The following is a 22107-nucleotide window of genomic DNA, read 5'->3' on the forward strand; positions in this document are numbered from 1 at the left end:
TGACAGAGTGAGATCGTGTTGAAAGACAAAATGGCATGAAATGGATTGGAATGGAATGGAGTGCATTGGAGTGGAGTGGAGTGGGCAGAAGTGGAGTGGAATGAAGTGGAGTGGAAGGGAGTGGAATGGAACGTAATGAAGTGTAATGTAATATAGTGGAATGGGGTGGAATGGAGTGGAGGGGGTGGGGTGGAATGGAGTGGAGGGTGTGGAGTGGAATGAAGTGGAATGGAATGGGATGGAATGGAATGAAGTGGAGCAGAGTGGAGTGGAATGGAATGGAATGGAATAGAATGTAATGGAATGGTGAAATGAAATGTCAGCTGAGATTGTGCCACTGCACTCCAACCTGGGTGACAGAGTGAGATCATTTTGAAAGAAAGGAATGGAAAGGAATGGAGTGGAATGGAATGAAATGGAAAGGAATAGAGTTGAGAGGAGTAGAGTGCAGTGGATGGGAGTGGAGTGGAGTGGAGTTGACTGGCGTGGAGTGGAGTGGAGTGGAATGGAGTGGAATGGAAAGGAATAGAATTAAATGGAATCGGGTGCAGTGAAGGAGGGTGGAGTATATTGGAGTGGAATGGAATGGAATGGAAGGCAATGGAATGTAAAGGAATGGAATGGAGTGGAGTGGAGTGGATTGGGGTGGAGTGGAATTTATTGGAATGGAATAGAATGGTGAAATGAAATTCGAGGTGAGATTGTGCCACTGCATTCCAGCCACATAAGAGTGTGAAATCCTGTTGAAAGAAAGGAAAGGAAAGGAATGAGGTGGAATGGAATGAAAAGGAATGCACTGGAATGGAATGGAATGGAATGGAATGGAATAGAATGGAGTGGAATGGAATGAAGTGGAGAAGATTGGAGAGGAGTGGAGTGGATTGGAGTGGATGAATTGCAATGCAATGGGATTTAATGGAATGGAATGAAGTGGAGTGTAGTGGAGTGGATGGGAATGGAGTGGAGTGGAGTCGAATGGAATGGGATGGAATGTGATGGAGTGGAGTAGAGTGGAATGGACAGAGTGACATTCTGTTGAAAGAAAGGAATGGAATGGCGTGGAGTAGAATCAAGTGGAATTAAATGTGTCCTGTTGGAAGAAAGGAACGGAATGGAATGAAGTTGAATGAAATGGAATGGGATGGTGTGGAATGTAATGGAGTGGAGTGGAGTGGAGTGGAATGGAGTGGAACTGAATGGATTCGAATTGAATGGAATGGTGAAATGAAATGTGAGGTGAGATTGTGCCATTGCACTGCAACCTGGGTGACAGAGTGAGATCCGATTGAAAGAGTGGAATGGAATGTTGTGGAATTTAATGGAATGGAGTGGAGTTGTGTAGAGTGAAGTGGAGTTTATTGGAGTGGAGTGGAGTGGAATGGAGTGGAATGGGAATGGAATGGAATGGAAAGGAGTGGAGTGGAGTGGAGCGGAGTGGAATGGAGTGGAGTGGAATGGAGTGGAATGGAATGGGATAGAATGGAAAGGAATGGAGTGGTGTCAATTGGAGTGGAAGGGAGTGGTGTGGAATGGAGTTGAATGGAATGGGATTAAGTGGAATGGAGTGGAGTGGACTGTAGTGGAGTGGAGGGGAGTGGAATGTATTGGAGTGCAGTGGAGTGGAGTGATATATAATGGAAAGGAATGGAATGGAATGGTTAAATGAAATGTGAGCTTATATTGTGCCACCGCACTCCAGCCTGGGTGACAGAGAGAGATGCTGTGGAAAGAAAGGAGTGGAATGGAAAGGAGTGGAGTGGAATGGATTGAAATGGAATGGAATGGAGGGGAGTGGAATGGAGTTGAGATGATTGGAGTTGATAGAATGGAGTAGAAACGAATGGGATGGAACGGAATGGAATAGAGTGGAGTTGAGTGGAGAGGAGTGGACTGGAGTGGAATGGAATGGAATGAAATGGAATGCAATGGAATGGTGAAATGAAATGTGATCGGAGATTGTGTCTTTGTAATCCAGCCTGTGTGACAGAGTGGGATCCTGTCGAAAGAAAGGAGTGGAATGGAAGGGAAAGGAGTGGAGTAGAGTGGAGTGGATTGGAGTGGAATATAGTAGAATGGAATGGGATATAGTGGAATGAAATGGAGTGGATTGGACTGGAGTGGAGTGGAGTGGATTAGAATGGAGTGGAATGGAATGGGATGCAATGAAATGGACTGGAGTGGAATGGAATGGAAAGGAATGGAGTGGAGTGCAGTGGAGTGGAGTGGAGTTCAGTGGAGTGGAGTGGATTGGATTGGAATTGACTGGAATCGAATGGGATGGAGTGTAATGGAATGAAAGGGAGTGCAATGGAGTGGAGTGGAGTGGAATTGAAAGGGATGGAATGGAATGGGATGGAATAGAGTGGAGTGGAGTACAGTGGAATGGAGTGGAGTGGAGTGGAGTGGAGTGGACTGGAATGGAATAGAGTGGAATGGAGTGGAGTGGAGTGGAGTACAAAGGAATAGAATGGAATGGCACGGAATGGGGTCGAGTGGAGTGGAGTGCAGTGGAATGGATTGGAATGGAAAAGAATGTAGTAGAGTTGAGTGTATTGGAGTGGAATCGAGTGGAATGGAATGGAATGGAATGGACAGTAAAGGAATGGAATGCAATGGAATGGAATGCAACGAAATGCAATGGAATGGAATGGTGAATTGAAATGTGAGCTGAGATTGTGTCACTGCATTCCAGCCTGGGTAACACAGTGAAATCCTGTCGAAAGAGAGGAATGGAACTGAATGGAATGGAGTGGAGTGGGGAGGAGTGGAGGGGAGTGGAGTGGAGTGGACTTTAATGGAGTGGAGTGGAATGGGTTGGAGTGGAATGGAGTGGAGAGGAGTGGAGTAGAGTGAAGTGGAGTTGAAAGGAGTTTAATGGAAAGGGATGGAATGGAATAGAGTGTAGTGGAGTGGAGTGGAGCGGAGTTGAATGGAATGGAATGGATTGGAGTAGAATGGAGTGGAGTGGAGTGGAGTTTAGTGGAATGGATGTAACAGAATGGAAAGGACTGGAATGGAATGATGAAATGAAATCTGACTTGAGATTGTTCCACAGCGCTGCAGCTGGTGTGACAGAGTGAGATCCTATCGAAAGAATGGAAAGGAGCGGAATGGAATGGAGCAGAGTGGAGTGGAGTGGAGTGGAGTGGAAAGGAATGCAGTGGATTGGAAAGGGATGGAATGGAATGGAATGTAGTGGAATGGAGGTGAGTGAGGTAGAGTGGATTGGAATTGGTTGGGATGGAATGGAATGCAGTATAATGGTGTGGAGTGGAATGGAGATGAATGGAGTGGACTGGAGTGGAATGGAATGGAATGGAATGGAATGGAAAGATGAAAAGCAATGTGAGCTGAGATTGTGCCAATGCACTTCAGCCTGGGTGACAGAGTGAAATCACATCGAAAGAGCGGAATGGAATTGAAAGAGATGGAATTGAATGGACTGGAATGGAGAGGAGTGGAATGGAGTGGAGTGGAATAGAGTGGAATGGAGTGGACTGGAGGGGAATTTAGTATAGTGGAGTGGAGTGGAATTTAGTATAGTGGAGTGGAGTGGAAAGGAATGGAATGGAATAGAATGGAATGTAAAAGAGTTGAGTGGAGTGGAATGTAGTGGAATGGTATGGAATGCAGTGGAGTAGAGGGGAGTAGAGTGGAGTGGGGGTGGAATGGAATGGAGTGGAAAGGAATGGGATGGAATGGAATAGAATGTAGTGGAATGGAGTGCAGTAGAGTGGAGTGGAATGGGAAGGAATGAGATGGAATGGAGTGGAGTGGAGTGGAGTGGAGTGGAATGGAATGCAAAGGAATGGTGAAATGAAATGTGAGCTGAGGTTGTGCCACTTCCTTCCAGCCTGGGTACAGAGTGAGATCCTGTGGAAAGAAAAAATGGAATGGAATGGAGTGGAATGGAATGGAATGGACTGGAGTGGAATGGAGTTCAGTGGAGTGGATTGCAGTGGAGTGGAGTCGTGTGGAGTGGAATTGAGTAGAATGAAATGGGATGGAATGGAATGGAATGGATTTGACGTGAGAGGTATGGAGTGGATTGGAGTGGACAGGATTGGAATGGAATTCAGTGGAGTGGAGTGGAGTGAATTGGAGTGTAGGGGAATGGAATGGAAAGGAATGGAAGGGAAAGGAATAGAATGGAATGGAATGGTGAAATGAAATCTTAGCGGAAATTGTGGCACTGCACTCCAGCCTGGGTGACAGAGTGAGATCATGTCAGAAGAAAGGAAGGGAATGGAATAAAGTGAAATGGAAAGGAATGGAAAGGAAAGGAATGGAATGGAATGGAATGGAATGGAGTGGAGTGGAGAGTAGACGAGTGGAGTGGAGTGGAATGGAATGGAATGGGATGGAAATGAGTGGAGTGGAATGGAATGGAATGGAATGGAATGGAAAGGAATGGAATGGAATGGAATGGAATTGTGAAATTAAATGTGAGGTGAGATTTTGCCACTGCACTCCAGCCTGGGTCATAAAGTGAGATCCGGTCGAAAGAAAGGAATGTAATGGATTGGAGTGGAATGCAACCGAATGGAGTGGAATGGAGTGGAGAGGAGTGGAATGGAATGGAAAGGAATGAAATGGAGTAGAGTGGAGTGGACTGGAGTGGTGTGGAGTAGAACGAAGTGGAATAAAATGGGAAGAATGGAGAGGAATGGAGTGGAGTGACGTGAAGGGTATTAGAGTGGAATGGAGTGGAATGGAATGGAATGGTTATATGAAAGGTGAGCTGAGATTGTACCACTGCACTCCAGCCTGCGTGACAGTGTGAGATACTGTCAAAAAAATGAATGGAATGAAATTGAGTGGAATGGAACGGAATGGAAACGAGAGGAGTTTAATGGAGTGGAGAGGAGTGTAGTGGATTGGAGTAGAATGGAGTGGAATGGAATGTCATGGAATGGAATGGAATGGAGTGGAGTGGACTGGAGTGTAGTCGAGTTGAGTGGAGATGAGTGGAGTGGAATGGAGTGGAATGGAAAGACGTGGAATGGAAAGAGATGGAATGCAATGGAGTTGAGTGGAGTGGAGTGGGGTGAAATGCAGTGTAACGGAATGGAATGGGATGCATGCAATGGAATGGAATGGAGCAGAGTGGAGTGGAGGGGAGTGGATTGGAGTGTAGTGAAATGGAATGGGATGGAAGGGGTTGGAATGCAGGGGAGTGCAGAGAAGTGGAGTGGCTAGAGTGCAGTGGAGTGGAGTAGAATGGAATTGAGTGGAATGGGTTTGAAGGGAGGGGAGTGGAGTGGAGGGGAATGGAGTCTGATGGAATGGAATCAAATGGAATAGAATGGAAAGGAATGGAATGGAGTGGAGGTGAGTTTAGTGGAGTGGAGTGGAGTACAGTGGAATGGAGTGTATGGGATGGAATGGAATGGAATCGTATCGTGTGCAGTGGAATGGAATGGAAAGGAATGCTATGGAAGGGAATGGAAGGGAATGGAATGGTGAAATGAAATCTGAGCTGAGACTGTGCCACTGCACTCCAGCCTGGGTGTCAGGGTTAGATCCTGTCGAAATAAAGGAATGAAATAGAATGGAGTGGAATGGAATTGATTTGAGTGGAATGGAATGGAATGGAGTGGAATGGAATGGAATGGAATGGAATGGAAAGGAATGGAATTGAGAGGAGGGGAGTGGAGTGGAATGTAATGTAAAGTAATGGCATGAAGTGGAACGGAGTGGAGTGGAGTGGACGGGAGAGGAGTGGAGTGGAGTGGAGTGGACTGGAATGGAATGGGAAGCAATGGAGTGGCATGGAATGGAATGGAATTGAATGCAGTGGAATGGAATGGTGAAATGAAATATGAGCTGAGATTGTGCTACTGTACTCCAGCCTGTGTGACAGAGTGAGATCCTGTCAAAAGAAAGGAATGGAATGGAATGAAGTGTAACGGAATGGAATGGAATGGAGTGCAGTGGAGTGGAGTGGACTGGAGTGGATTGGAGTGGAGTGGAGTGGAATGAAGGGATATGGAGTGGAAAGCAATGTGATGGAATGGAATGGAATTGAATGTAATGGAATGCAGTGCAGTAGAGAGGAATGGACTGTTGTTAACGGGAGTGGACTGGTGTGGAGTGGAGTGGAGAGAAATGGAGTGAAATAAAAAGGGATTGAATGGAATGGAGTGGACTGGAGTAGAGTGGAATGGCCTGGAGTGGAATGGAATGGGATCGAATGGAATGGAATGGAATGGAAAGCAGTGGAATTTAATGGTGAAATGAAATGTCAGCTCTGCACTCCAGCCTGTGTGACAGAGTGAGAACTTGTCAAAACAAAGGAATGGAATGTAATGGAGTGGAATGGAATGGAATGGAGTGGAATGGAGTGGAGTTGACTGGAGTGGAGTGGAGTGGAGTTGACTGGAGTGGAATGGAGTGGAATGCAAAGGCATGGAGTGTAATTGGGTTGAGTGGAGTAAAGTGGAGTGGATTGGAGTGGAGTGGAGTTGAGTGGAATGGAATGGAGTGGAATGCAATGGCATGGAGTGTAATCGGGTTGAGTGGAGTACAGTGGAGTGGATTGGAGTGGAGTGGAATGGAGTGTAATGGAATGGAATGTAGTGAAGTTGAGTGGAGTGGAGTGGAATGGAGTGGAATGGAATGGAATAGAATGCAGAAATGAAATGTGAGCAGAGATTGTACTACTACACTCCAGCCTGGGTGACAGAGTGAGATCCTGCCAAAAGAAAGGAATGCAGTGGAATGGAGTGGTATGGAATCGAATGCAATGGAATGGAGTTGAGTGGAGTGGAGTGCAGTGGAGTGGAATGGAGGGGAATGAAATGGGATGGAATGGAAGGAAATGGAGTGGAGTGGAGTGGAGTGGATTGCATTGAAATGAGATGGAATGGAATGTAACGGAATGGAATGGTGAAATAAAATGTGAACTGAGGTTTTGGCACTGCAATCCAGCCTGGGTGAGAGAGTGAGAACATGTCGAAAGAAAGGAATGAAATGGAATGGAGTAGAAAGGAATGCAATGCAATGGAGTGGAATGGAATGGAATAGATTGGAGTGGAAAAAAGTGGAGTGGAGTCGAGTGGATTGGAGTGGAGTCGAATGGTGTGCAATGGAATGGGAGAGAATGGAGTGGAGGGGAGTGGAGTGGAGTGGAGTGGAGTGGCGTTGAGTGGAATGGAGTCGAACGGAAGGGAATGGAATTGGATCGAGTGGAGTGGAGTGGAGTGGAATGGAGTGGAATGGAACGGAATGGAATGGAGTAGAGTGCGGAGGAGTGGAATGAAATGGAATGGAATGGTGAAATGAAATGTCAGTTGTTAATGTGCCACTGCACACCAGTCTGGGTGGCAGAGAGAGATCTCATCGAAAGAAACAATGGAATGGAATGTAGTGGATTGCAATGGAATGTAATGGAATGGAATGGAGTGGAGTGGAGTGGAGTGGAGTGGAATGAAGTGGAATGGAATGGGATTGAATGGACTGGAATGCAGTGGAGTGGAGTGGAGAGGGGAGGAGTGGACTGGAATTGGATAGCATGGAATGCAACAGAGGGGACTGAATTAGAGTGGAATTGGGTGGAATGGAGTAGAGTGGAGTGGAGTGGAGTGGAGTGGAATGGAATGCTGTAGAATGGAAGGGAATGAAAGGGAATGGAATGGTGAAATGACATGTGAGCTGAGATTGTGCCTCTGTACTGCAGCGTGTGTGACAGAGTGAGATCCTGTTGAAAGAAGGGAATGGAATGGAATGGAGTGGAATGGATTCGATTGGAATGGAAAGGAGTGGAATGGAATGGAATGCAGTGGATTCTAGTGGAGAGGACCGGAGTTAAATGGAGAAGAATGGAGTGGAATGGATGGGTAAGGAATGCAATGTAATGGAGTGCAGTGGAGAGGAGTGGAGTGGAGTGCAATGGAATGGAATGGAGTGGAATGGATGGAATGGATTAGAATGGAAAGGAGTGCAGTGGAGTGGAGCAGAATGGAATGGAGTGGAGTGGAATGGAGTGGAATGGAATGGAGTACAGTGAAGTGGAATGGAGTGGTGAGTAGTGGATTTGAGTGGAGTAGAATGGAATGGAATGGAAAGGAATGGTAACTGAGATTGTGCCACTGCACGCCAGACTGAGTGACAGAATAAGATACTCTCAAAAGACAGGAATGGAATGCAGTGGAATGCAATGGAGTGGAATGGTATGGAGTGGAAAGGAAATGACTGGAGTGGAGTGGTGTGCAGGGGAGTGGAATGGAACGGAGAGGACTGGAGTGGATTGCAGTAAAATGGAATGGAATGGAATAGAATGGAGTGTGGTGAAATGGAGTGGAGTGGGGTGGAATGGTGTAGAATGGAGAGGAATGGAATGCAATGGAGTGGAATGGAGTGCAATTGAATGGAATGGAGTGGAGTGGAATGGAGTGGAGTATATTGGAGTGAAGTGCAATGAAAAGGAGTGGAGTGGAACGGAGAGGAATTTAGTCGAGTGTCATGGAATAGAATTGGAATAGAATGGAACAGATTGGAATAGAATGGAGTGGAATGTATTGGAGTGGAGTGGAATGGAGTGGAGAGGAATGGAGTGGAGTGGAATGGAATGGCATGGAATGGTCTAGAGTGAAATAGAATGTAGTGGAGTGGAATGGAATGGAATTTAGTAGAGTGGAATGGAATGGAATGGAAAGGAGTTTAACGGAGTGGAGTGGAGTGGATTGGAGAGGAGTGCAGTGGAATAGAATGGAATGGAGAGGACAGGATTAGATTGGAGTCGAGTGGAGTGGAATGGAGTTGAATGGAATTAAACAGAAGGGAGAGGAGTGGAATGGAGTAGAGTGGAATGGAATGGAATGGAGTGGAAGGGAATGGAATGGAAAGAAATTAAATGGAGTGGAGTGGAGTGGAATGGAGTGGAGTGGAGTGGAACGGAGTGGAGTGGAGTGAAATGGAATTGAACGGAATGGAATGGAGTGAGTTGGAATGCAGTGGAGTGGAAGGGACTGCATTGGAGTGCAGTGGAGAGCAACGGAATGTGGTGGAGTGGAGTGGAGTGGAATGGAAAAGAATAGAGTGAAATGGAGTGGAATGGAATGGGGTGGAGTGGAAAGTAGTGTAATGAAATCGAATGGAGTGGAGTGGAATGGAGTGGATAGGAATGGAGTGGAATGAAGGAAATGCAGTGGAATGGAGTGAAGTGGAATGGAATACAGTAGAATGGAATGGAATGGAATTGAGTGGAGTGGAAGGGAATGAAATGGAATCGAGTGGAGTGGAGGGGAATGTAATAGAATGGAGTGGAATGGAATGGATTGAACGGAGTGGAATGGAATGGAATGGCATGAAACGGAGGGGAGTGGAGTTGAATAGAGTGGAGCGGAGTGGAAAGGAGTGGAATTAAATGGAATGGAATGGAGTGGAGTGGAATGGAGTAGAGTGGAATGGAATGGCATGGAGTGGAGTGGAGTGGAGTGGAATGGAGTAGAGTGGAATAGAATGGCATGGAGTGGAATGGAATGGAAGGGAATGGAATGGATTGGAGATGAGAGGAATGGAGTGCATGGAGTGGAATGGAATGGAATAGAATGGAGTGGAGTGCAATGAAGTAGAGGGCAATGGAGTAGGGTGGAGTGGGGTGGAATGGAATAGATTGGAGTTGAGTGGTGTGGAATGGAATCAAATGGTATGGAATGGAGCGGAGTGGAGTGCAACAGAGTGGAGAGTAATGGTGTGGAGTGGAATGAAATGGAATGGAGTGCAGTGCAACGGAGTGGAGTGGATTGGAGTGGAAAGGAGAGGAATGCAATGGAGTGGAGTTGAGTGGACAGGATTGGAGTGGAATGGAATGGAGTAGATTGGAATAGAGTGGAATGGAATGGAATGGTGTGGAGTTGTGTGCAGTTCATGGAATGAAATGAAACTGAATGGAATGGAGTGGAATGGCATGGATTAGAATGGAGGGGAATGAAGTTGAATAGAGTGGAGTGCAGTGGAATAGAGTGAAATGGACTGGAAAGTAGTGGAATGGAATGGAGAGTAATGGAATGGAATGGAATGCAGCAGAATGAACTGGAATGGAGTGGAATGAAATGGAAAGGTGGTGAATGCAATGGAATGCAGTGGAAAGGAAAGGAATGGCATGGAATGGAGGTGAGTGGAGTGTAACGGATTGGATAGGAATGGAAAGGAGTGGAATGCAACGGAATGGATTGGAGTGGAGAGGAATGGAGTGTAACGGAGTGGAATGGAGTAGAATGGAGTTGAGTGGAATGGAGTGGAATGGAATGGAACTGAGTAGAATGGAAAGGAATGGAGTGGAGTGGAGTGGAGTGGAATGGAATGGAATGGAGTGCAGTGGAATGGAGTGGAGAGGAGTGGAACTGGTTGGAATGGAATGGAGTGGAATGGAATGAAGTGGAGTAGACTTGAGTGGAATGGAATGTAGTGGAGTGGAATAGATTGGAATGGAATGGAGAGGAGTGGAGTGCAGTGGAATGGAATGGAGAGGAGTGGAGTGGAGTGCAGTGGAATAGAATGAATTAGAGTTGAATGGAGTGGAGTGGAGCGGAGTGAAATGGAATTGAATGGAGTGGAGTGGAGCAGAGTGAAATGGAATTGAATGGAGTGGAGTGAAATGGATTTGACTGGAATGCAAGGGAATGTAGTGGAGTGGAATGGAGTGGAGTTGGATAGAGTAGGGTGGAGTGCAGTGGAGTGGAATGGAATGGAGTGCAGTGCAGTGGTGTACAGTGGAGTGCAGTGGAATGAAACAGAATGGAATGGAATGGGATGGAGTGGAATGGTGTATAGTGGAGTGGAATGCAGAGGAATAGAATGAACTGGAGTGGAATGGAGTGGAGAGCAGTGGAGTGGAGTGGAGTTTAACGGAATGGAGTACAGTGGAATACAGTGGAATGTAATGGAGCAGAGTGTAGTGTAGTGTAATGGAATGGAGTAGAGTGGAGTGGAATTGAGTGGACAGGAGTGCAATGGAATGCATTGGATTGGAGTGGAGTGGAGTGGAGTGAAATGGAATTGAATGAAGTAGAGTGAATGGATTTGAATGGAATGAAATGGAATGTAGTGGAGTGGAAATGGATGGTGTGCAATGGAGTACAGTGGAGTGGAGTGCAGTGGAGTGGAATGGAATGGAGTGGAGTGGAGTGGAATACAGTGGAATGAAATTGAATGTAATGGAATGGGATGGAGTGGAATGGTGTAGAGCAGAGTGGCACGCAGAGGAATAGAATGGATTCGAATGGAATGGAGTGTAGTGCAGGGGAGTGGAGTGGAGTTTAATGGAATGGAGTAGAGTGGAATGGAGTGGAATTGAATGGAGTGGATTGGAGTGTAGAGTAATGGAATGGAGTGGAGTTTAGTGGAAAGGAGTGGACATGAATGGATTGGAACGGAATGGAGTGGAGTGGATTGGAGTGGAGTGGAATGGAGTAGAGTGGAATCCGGTGGAGTGGAATGCAATGGAGGGGAGTGGAGTGGAGTGAAGTGGAGTGAATGAAAGGGAATGGAATGGAACGGGAAGGAGTGAAATGGACTGGAGTCGGTTGGAATGCAGAGGAATGGAATAGAGAGGAATGGAATGGAGTGGAGTTCAGAGGCGTTGAGCGGAGTGCATTGCAATGGAAGGCATTAGAGTGGAACGGAGTGGAATTGAATGTTGTGGACTGTAATAGAACTGAGTGGAGTGGAGGGGAACGGAGTGGAACGGAGTGGAGTGGAAAGAGAGTAGCGGACAGGAATGGAGTGGAACGGAATGGAATGAAATGCAATGGAATGGAATAGAAAGAAATTAAATGGAATAGAACGGAATGGATAGGAGCGGAATAGACTGGATTGGAGTGGAATGGAATGGAATGGAGTGGAATGGATTGGAGTGGAGTGGAATGGATTGGAATATACTGGAATGGATTGTAATGGAATGCAATGGAATGGAATGGAATAGAGTGGAGTGGATAGGAGAGGAAAGAACTGGAATAGAGTGGAATTCAATGGAATACAGAGGAATGGAGTGGAATAGAGTGGAGTAGAATAGAGTGGAGTGGAATGGAATGGGATGGAGTACAGTGGAATGGAATGAAGTGGAGTGAAGTTGAGTGGAGTGGAGTTAAATGGAGTGGAGAGGAGTGGAATGTAATGGAGTGGAGCGGAATGGAGTTGAATTGTATGGAATGGAATGGAGTGGAATGGAATGAAGTGTAGTGGAACAGAGTAGATTGGAATGGAAGGGAATGGAGTTGAGTGGAATGGAATGGAGTGGATTAGAGTGGAATGCAGTGGAATGGAGTGGAATGCAATGGAATTTAAAGGAGTGGAGTGGAATGGAGAGGGGTGGAATGGAGTGGAGTGGAGTGCTTTGGAGTGGAATGGAATGGAGTGTAATGCAGTGGAGTGGTGTGGAATGAAATGGAATGGAATGGAATAGAATGGATTGGACTGTAATGGAGTGGTGTGGAGTGGAATGGAGTGTAATGGAGTGGTGTGGAGTGGAATGGAGATTAATGGAATATAGTGGAATGGAATGGAATTTAGATTAGTGGTGTACAGTGGAGTGTAATGGAATGGAGAACAGTGGAATGGATAGGAATGGAATGGTGTGCAGTGGAGTTTAATGGAATGGAATGGAGAGGAGTGAAGTGGAGTGAAATGGAATGGAGTGGAATGGAGGTGAATGGAGTGGAATGGAGGTGAATGGAGGGGAATGGAGTGAAGTGGAGTGGAATGGAGAGGATTAGACAGGAATGGAGTGGAATGGAATCGAGAGGAATAGAGTGGAGTGGAGTGGAATGGACTGGAATGCAGTGGAATGGAATGGAATGGAGTGGAATGGAAAGGAATGGAATGGAATTTAGTGAAATGGATTGCAAGGAGTGGAATGGCATTTCATGGAGTGGAGTGGATTGGAAGGAGAGGAAGGGAATGGAATGGAATGGAATGGAGTGGAGTGGAGCCAAAAGCAGTGGAGTGCAGCGGCATGGAGTTGAATGGAATGGAATGGAATGGAGTGGAGAGCAATGGAATGGAGTGGAATGTAGTGGAGTGGAATGGAATGCAATGTAGTGGAATGGAATAGAATGCCGTGGTGTGGAGTGGAATGCAGTGCAGTGGAAAGGAATGGAATGGAATTTAGTGGAATGTAATGGATTGGAGTGGAATGGAGTAGAGTGGAGTGCAGTGGAGTGGAAGGGAGTGGAGTGGAGTGGGGTGGAAAGAAATGGAATGGAATGGAATGGGCTAGAGTGGCATGCAGTTTAGTAGAATGGAGTGTAGTGGAATGGAGTCGAGTGGAGTGACGTGAAATGCAATGGAATGGAATGGGATGGAGTGGAATAGAGTGGTGTGGTTTGGAATGCTGAGGAATAGAATGGAGTGGAATGGAATGGAGTGGAGTGGGGTGGAGTTTAGCAGAGTGGAGTGGAATGGAGTGCAATGGAATGGAGAGGAATGATGTGGAGTGGAATGACATGGAATGTAAAGAGGTGGAATGGAGTGGAATGGAACAGAATGGAATGGAGTTGAAGGGAGTGGAATGGAGAAGAGTGTAGTGGAATGGAATGGAATGGAGTGGAAGGGAATGGAATGGAATGGAATGGAAAGGAATGGAATAGAATGGAGTCGATTAGAGTGAAATGGACTGGAATGGAGTGGAATGGAACGGAATGGAGTGGCATGAAAAGGAATGGACAAGATTGGAATGGAATGGCATGGAATGGAGTGAAGAGGAGAGGAGTGGAGTGGAGTGGAAAGGAGTGGAAAGGAATGAAATGAAAAGGAGTGGAGTGGAGTTGAATGGAGAGTAAAGGAATGGAGAGGAGTGGAGTGGAGTGGAATGGAATTGAGTGGAGTGTAGTGGAATGCAATGGAGAGGAGTGGAATGGAGTGGAGTGGAGTAAAATGGAATGGAATGGAGGGTAGTGTAATGTGCGGGAATGGAGTGGAATGGAATGGAGTGGAATTAAATTTAATGGAGTGAAGTGGAGTGTACTGGAGTGGAACAGATGGAAGGGATTCATTTGGAATGACATGGAGTGGAGTGGATTGGAATGGAAAGGAATGGAGCGGAATGGAATGGAGTGGAGAGGAATGGGGTGCAATGTAATGGAGTCATGTCGAGTGGAATGACATAGAATGGAGAGGAGTGGAATGGTGTGGAATGGAATAGAGTGTGGTGGAGCGGAGTAGAGTGGAGTGGAATGGTGTGGAATGGAATAGAGTGTGGTGGAGGGGAGTAGAGTGGAGTGGAATGCTGTGGAATGGAATAGAGTGTGGTGGAGGGGAGTAGAGTGGAGTGGAATGGAATGTAGTGGAGGGTAATGGATTGGAATGGAATGGAATGAAGTGGAGTGGAATGTAATGGAGTGGAGAGGAATGGAATGCAACAGAATGTTGGGGAGTGGAGTGGAAAGGAGTGTAGTGGAGTGGAATGGAGTGTAGTGGAATAGAATGGAATGGAATGGAGTGAAGTGGAGTGGAATGTACTGGAGTGGAGAAGAATGGAGTTGAGTGGAGCGGAATTGAATGGAGTGGAGTGGCATGGAGTGGGGCGGAATGGAGTAGAGTGGAATGGAATGGAATGGAATGGAGTGGAACGGTATGGAAAGGAATGGAGTACAGTGGAGTGGAATGGAGTGGGTTGGAGTGGAATTGAGTTGAGAGGAGTGGAATGGAATGGAATGGAATGGGGTGGAGTGGAATGCACAGGAGTGGAATGGAGTGCATTGGAGTGGAATGGAATGGATTGGAGAGGAGAGGAGTGGAGCGGAATGGAATGAAATGGATTGGAGTGTAATGGAGTGGAGTGTGATGGAGAGGAATGGAATGGAGCGGAATTGAATGGAAAGGAATGGAGTGGAATGGAATGGAAATGAGTGGAGTGGAATAGTGTTCAATGGAATGGAGAGGAGTGGTGTCGACTGGAATGACATGGAATAGAGGAGTGGAATGGAGTGGAATGGAACGGAGTGGAATGGACATGAGGGTGTGGATTGGAGGAGAGTGCAGTGGAATGGAATGGAACGGAATGTAGTGTAGTGGAATGGAATGGAGTGGAGTAGAATGGAATGCAATGGAATGTTGGGGAGTGGAGTGGACAGTATTGGAGTGGAGTGGAATGGAGTGGAGTGGAATGGAATGGAATGGAATGGAAAGCAGTGCAGTGGAATGGAATGGAGTGGAGTGGAGTGGAATGTAGTGTAGTGGAGAGGAATGGAGTTGAATGGAATGGAATGGAATGGAGTGGAGAGGAATGGAGTGGAGTGGAATGGAGCAGACTGGAATGGAATGGAATGTATTGGAATGGCAAGGAATGGAATGGAGTGGAGTGTAGTGGAATGGACAGGGTTGGAGTGGAATGGAGCTGAGTGGGGTGGAGTGGAATGGAATGGAATGCAGTGCAGTGGAATGCAGTGGAGTGGAATGGAGTACATTGGAGTGGAATGTAATGGATTGTAGTGGAGTGGAGTGGAGTGGAATGGAATGGAATGAAATGGATGGGAGTGTAATGGAGTAGTTTGGAGTGGAATGGAGAGGAATAGAATGGAGTGGAATGGAATGTAGTTGACAGGAGTGGTGTATAGTGCAGTGGAATGGAATGGAGTACTGTGGAATGGAATGGAGTGGAGTGGAATGGAGTGAAAATGAATGGAGCGGAATGGTGGCAAATGGAGTGGAATGGAATGAAGTGGAGTGAAATGGAGAGGAATGTACTGGAATGGAATGGAATGATATGGAGTGGAATGGAGTGGAATGGAATGGAATGATATGGAGGGGAATGGAGTGAAATGGAATGAAGTGGAGTGTAATGGATTGGAATGGAAGGGAATGGAATGGAATAGAATGGAATGGAGTGGAATGGAATGGAATGAAAAGGAATGGATTGGAAAGGAATGGAATGGCATGAAATGGAGTGGAGTGGAGTGGAATTGAGTTTAGTGGATTGCAAAAGAGTGGAATGGAATATAATGTAAAGGAATGGAAAAGAGTGGAGTGGAGTGGAATGCAGTGGAGTGGAGTGGAATTGAATTGAATGCAATGCAATGGAATGGAGTGGAGTGGAATGGGGTGGAGTGGAATGGAGTGTAGTGGAATGGAATGGAATGGAGTGGAACGGAATGGAATGGAGTAGAATGTTGTAGAATGGAGTGGATTCGAGTGGAATGGAATGGAGTGGAGTGGAATGGAATGTAGTGGAGTGGAATGGAATGGAATGGAATGGAATGGAACGGATTGGAGTGTAATAGACTGGAGTGGAAAGGATTGGAGTGGAGTGGAAAGGATTGGAGTGGAGTGGAAAGGATTGGAGTGGAGTGGAAACGAATGGAATGTAGTGGAGTGGAATGAAGTGGAGTGGAGAGGAATGGAGAGGAATGGTGTTGAGTGGAATGGAATACAGTGAGGTGGAGGAGAGTAGAGTGGAGAGGATGGAATGTAGTGGAGGGGAACGGATTGGAAAGGCATGGAATGGAGTGAACTGGATTGCACTGGAATGGAATGGAAGGGAGTGTAGTGGAGTTGACAGCAATGGAGTGGAATGGGGTGGAATGGAGTGGAGTTGACAGACGTGGAATGGAATGGAATGGATTGGAGTGCAGTGGTATGGAATGGAGTGGAGTGGCATGGAGAGGAGTGGAGTGGGAAGGGGTCCAACGGAATGGAGGGGAGTGAAGTGTAGTGGAGTAGAGTGTAGTGGAATGGAATGGAGTGGAGTGGAATGGATTGGAATGGAATGGAGTGGAGTGCAGTGGAATGGAATGGAGTTGAGTGTAGTGGAGTGGAATGCAATGGGGTAGTGTGGAATGCAGTGGAATGGAATAGTATGGAGTGGAGTGGAGTGAAATGGAATTGAATGGAGTGGAGTGGAATGAATTTGAATGAAATGTAATGGAATGTATTGGAGTCGAAGGGAGTGGCGTGCAATGGAGTAATGTGGAGTGCAATGGAATGGAATGGAATGGAATGTAGTGGAGTGGAGTGGAGTGGAGTGGAATTAAATGGAATGGAATGGAATTGGGTGTAGTGGAATGGAGTGTAGTGGAAAGGAGTGGATTTGGGTGCAGTGGAGTCTAATGGAATGGAGTGGACAGTAGTGAAGTGAAGTGAAGTCGAATGAAATGGCATGGAATGGAAAGGGATGGAGTGGATTGGAGTGGAGTGGATTGGAATGCAGAGGAATAGAATGGATTAGAATGGAATGGAGTGGGGTGGAGCGGACTGGAATGGAAAGGAATACGGTAGGGTTGAATGGAGTGGAATGCAATGGAGTGGAGTGGAGTGGACTGTAATCAAACGGAGTTGAGTGGAGGGGAATGGAGTGGAATGGAGTGGAGTGGAGTGGAAGGGATTGTAATAGAGTGGAAAGGAGTGGAGCGGATTGAAATGGAGTGGAACGGAATGGAATGGAACGGAATGGAATGATATGGAGTGGATTGGAGTGGAATGACTGGAATGGAGTCGAAAGGAAAGCAATGGACTGGAATGAAAACGAATGGATTTGAATGGAATGGAATGGAATGGCATGGAGTGGAGTGGAGTGGAGTGGAATGGAGTGGAGTGGAGCAGAAAGGATTGGAATGGAATTGAATGGAATTGAATGGAATGGAGTGGAGTATAGTGGAATGGAGTGGAATGGATTGGACTGGAGTAGAGAGGAATGGAATGGAATGGAGTGGAGTGGAGTGTAATGGAGTGGAGTCGAATGGACTGGAGTTGAGTAGAAAGGAATGTAACGGAGTGGACTGGAATGCAGTAGAGTGGAGTGGAATGGAGTGGAGTGGAGTGGAATGCAATGGAGTGGAGTGGAATGGATTGGAATGGAATGGATTGGAGTGGAGTGGAATGAAGTGGAATGGAATCGAATGTAATTAAATGGAATGGAGTGGAGTGGAGTGGAGATGCATGAAATGGAGTGGAGTTGAATGGATTGGAATGAAATGATGTGGAGTGCACTGGAATAGAATGGAATGGAGTTGAGTGGAGAGGACTTTGGTGGAGAGTAGTGTAATGGAATGCAGTGCAGTGGAATGCAATGGAATGGAGTGGAGTGGAATGGATTGGAATGGAATGGAGTGTAGTGGAGTGGAGTGGAGTGGAATTGAGTGGAGTGGACTGAAATGAAGTGAAGTGGAATAGAATGGAGAGGAATGGAATGGAACATAATGGAATGGAGAGGAGTGCAGTGGTATGAAGTGGAATGGATTCGAATGGAGGGGAGTCGAATGGAATGGAGTGGAGTGGAGTGGAGGGGAATGCAGTGGAGAGGAGTGGAATGGAATTCAATGCAGTGGAGTAGAATGGAGTTGAATGGAATGGATTGTAATCGAATGGAATGGAGTGCACTGGATTTGAATGGAATTGAGTGGATAGGAGTGGACTGGAATGGAATGGAATGGATTGAAATGGAGTGGAGTGGAATGGAATGGAATGGACTGGAATGGAGTGGAGTGGAGTAGAATGGAGTGAAGTGGAATGGAGTGGTGTGGAGTTGAATGGAATTTAATGGAATGGAGTGGAGTGGAGTGGAGTGGAATGGAATGGAGTGGAATTCAGTGGAATGGAGTGCAGTGAAGTGGAGTGGAATGGAATGGGGTGGGGTGGAATGGATTCGAATTGAATGGAGTGGAATAGACTGTATTGGATTGGAATGGAGTGGAGTGGAATGGATTGGATTGGAATGGAATGGAATGGAATTTAGTGGAGTGGAATGAAGTGTGATGGAATGGAGTGGAATAGAGTGGAGTGGATTGTAGTGGAGTGGATTGTAGTGGAGTGGAGTGCAGTGGAAGGGAATGGAATGGAATCAAATGGAGTGAAAAAAAATGGAATGTAGTTGAGTGGAGTGGACTGGAAAGGAGTGAAGTGGAAGGAATGGAGTGCAATGGAACGGAATGGAATGAAATGGAGTGGAGTGGAGTGGAATGGAGTGGAATAGAGTGGAATGGAGTGAACTGCAGTGGAATGCAATGGAGTGAAATGGAATGGAATGGAACGGAGTGGAGTGAAGAGGAATGGAGTGGAGTGGAGGGGAATAGAGTTGAATGGAATGGAAAAGAATGGAGTGGAGTGCAATGGAACGGAATGGAATGGAATGGAAAGGAAAGCAGTGGAATGGAATGGAATCGAAAGGAATGGAATGGAGTAGGGTGGAGTGGAGTGGAGCAGAGTGCAGTGGAGTTGAATGGAGTGCAGTGGAATGGAATGGAATGGAATGGAATAGAATGAAATGATGTGGAGTGGAGTACAATGGAGTGGAATGTAATGCAATGGAGTGGACGGAATGGGAGTGGAATTAAATGGAATGGAACAGAATGGCATGGAGTGCAATGCAGTGGCGTGGATTGGAATGAAGACAAAAGGAATGGAATGGAACGGAGTGGAGTGGAGTGGAATGGAATGGAATGGAGTAGATTGGAGTGGAGTGGACAGGAGTGGAATGGAATAGAGTGGATTGTAGTGGAATGGAGTGTAAAGAAATAGAGAGGTATTACATGGAATGGAGTGGAGAAGAGTGGAATGGAGTGGAATGGATTGGAATGGAATGGAGTGGAGTGCAGTGGAATGGAATGGAATGGCGGGGAGTGCAGTGGAGTTTACTAGAAAGCAGTGGAATGGAGTGGAGGGGAAGGGAGTGAAATGGACTGGAAAGTAAAGGAGTGGAGTGGAATGAAATGGAATGGAGAGGAGTGGAGTGGAGTGGAATGGAGTAGAGTTTAGCGGAATGGAGTGGAGTGGATTGGAATTGATTGGAATGGAATTGAATCTAGTGCAGAGGAATGGAGTGGAATGCTGTGTCATGGAGTGGAGTGGACTGGAATGGAGTGGAATTGATTGGAATGAAGTGGAATAGAGTGAAATGGAATGGAGTGGAATGGAATGGAATGAACTGGAATGGAGTGGATTGAAGTGGAATAGGAGTTGAGCGTGGTGGAATGGAATGGAAAGGAATGGAGTGGAGTGGAGTGGAATGGAGTGCATTTGAATGGAATGGAATGGATTGGTGTGGAATGGAGTGGAGTGAAGGGAAATGCATTGGAATGGAATGGAGTGAAATTAAATGGAATGGAGTGCAGTGGAGTGGAATGGTATGGAGTGGAGTGGAATGGATTGGAATAGAGTCAGTTTGAATGGGATATAGTGAAATGGAGTGAAATGGAGTGGAAAGGAATGGAGTGGAATGGAATGGAATGGAATGGAATGGAATGGAATGGAATGGAATGGAATGGAATGGAATAGAGTAGAGTGGAATGGAATGAAGTGGGGAGACAGGAGTGGAGTGGAGAGGAGTGTAAAGGAATGGACTGCATTGGAAAGGAATGGACAGGAGTGGAGAGGAATGCAATGGAATGGATTGGAATGGAATGGAATGAAATGTAGTGGAATGGAATGGAGTGAAGTGGAATGGAGTGCAATGGAATGGATTGGAGTGTAGGGGATCGGAATGCAAAGGAATGGAGTGGAATGGAATGTAATGGAATTGATTGGAGTGGAGTGGAGTGGAGTTTGGTGGAGTACAGAGGAATGGAGTGGAATGTATTGGAGTGGTGTGGAATGGAAAGGATTGGAGTGGAATAGAATGGAGTTGAGAGAAGTGGAGTGGAAAGGAGTGGAGTGGTCTGCAATGGAGTGGAGTGGAATGGAAAGGAATGGAATGGATTGGAATGAAGTGGAATGGAATGGAATGGAATGGATAGGAATGGAGTGGACTGGAGTGAAATGGAGTAGAGTGGAATGGAATGGAATGGAGTGGATTGGAATTGAATGGAATGGAATGACGCTGATTGGAGTGGAATGGAGTGGATTGGAAGGCAGCGGAGTAGAGTGAAATCGATTGGAATTGAATGGAGTGGAATTGAATGGAGTGGAATAGAATGGAGTTGAATGGAGTGGAATAGAATGGAGTTAAATGGAGTGGAATGGAGTGGAGAGGAGAGGATTGGAGTGGAGATGACTGGAATGGAGCGGAATTGAATGGAATCTAATGGAAAGGAGTGGAGTGGAATGGAATGGAGTGGAGTGGAATGGAATGGACTGGAGTGGAATGAGTGGAGTGAAATGGAAAGGAACGGAGTGGATTGGAGTGGAATAGAGATGAATGGAAAGGAATAGAAAGGAGTAGAGTGAAAAGAAGTACATTGGAATGGATTAGAGTGGAATGGGTTGGAGTGGAGTGGTAAGGAGAATAGTGGAATGCAATGGAGTAGAATGGAGTGGAGTGGAGTGGCATGAAATAGAATAGAATGGAATGGGATGGAGTGGAATGGAGTGGAGTGGAGTGCAATGGAGAGGAAAGGAATGGAGTGGAATTAAACGGAGTGCAGTGGAGTCTAATGGGGTGGAGTGGACTGGAACGGAGTGCAGTAGAATGCAATGGAGTGGAATGTAATGGAATGTAATGGAATGGAGCAGAGTGGACTGGAGTGGAGTAGAAAGGATTGAAATGGAATGGAATGGAATGGAACGGAATAGAAAGGAGTGGAGTGGAGTGGTATGGAGTGAAGTGCAATGGAGTTGAGTGGAGTGGAATGGAATGGATTGGAAAGCAATGGATTCGAATGGAATGGAATGGAATGGATTAAAGTGGAGTGAAATGGAGTGGAGAGGAATGGAGTGGATTGGAGAGGAATGGAATGAAATGGAGTGGAGTGGAATGAATTGGATTGGAATGGAGTGGTATTAAATGGAATGGAGTGGAGTGGAGTGGAGTGGGTTGGAAAGGAGTGGAGTGGAAAAGATTGGAATCGAATGGATTGGAGTGCAGTGGAATAGAGAAGAGTGGAATGGACTGGAATGGAATGGAGAGGATTGGAATGGAATGGAATGGAGCAGAATGAAGTGGAGTGGAGTGGAATGCAGTGGATTGGAGTGGAATGGAATGGAATAGAGTGGAGTGGAATGGAGTGGAGTGGATGGAGTAAAGTGCAGTGGAATGGAACAGAATGGAATTTAGTGGAAATAAATGTATTGGAGTGGAATGGAAGTAGTGGAGTGTAGTGGAGTGGAGAGGAATGGAGTGGAGTGGAATGGAATAGAGTGGAATGGAATGGAATAGAGTGTAATGAAGTGGAATAGAGTGGAATGAAATGGAGTGTAATGGAATGGAGTGGAGTCGAATGGAGTAGAGTGGAGTGGAAA

Source organism: Pongo abelii, chromosome 17, assembly GCF_028885655.2.
Source record: "Pongo abelii isolate AG06213 chromosome 17, NHGRI_mPonAbe1-v2.0_pri, whole genome shotgun sequence".
Classification (NCBI taxonomy): domain Eukaryota; kingdom Metazoa; phylum Chordata; class Mammalia; order Primates; family Hominidae; genus Pongo; species Pongo abelii.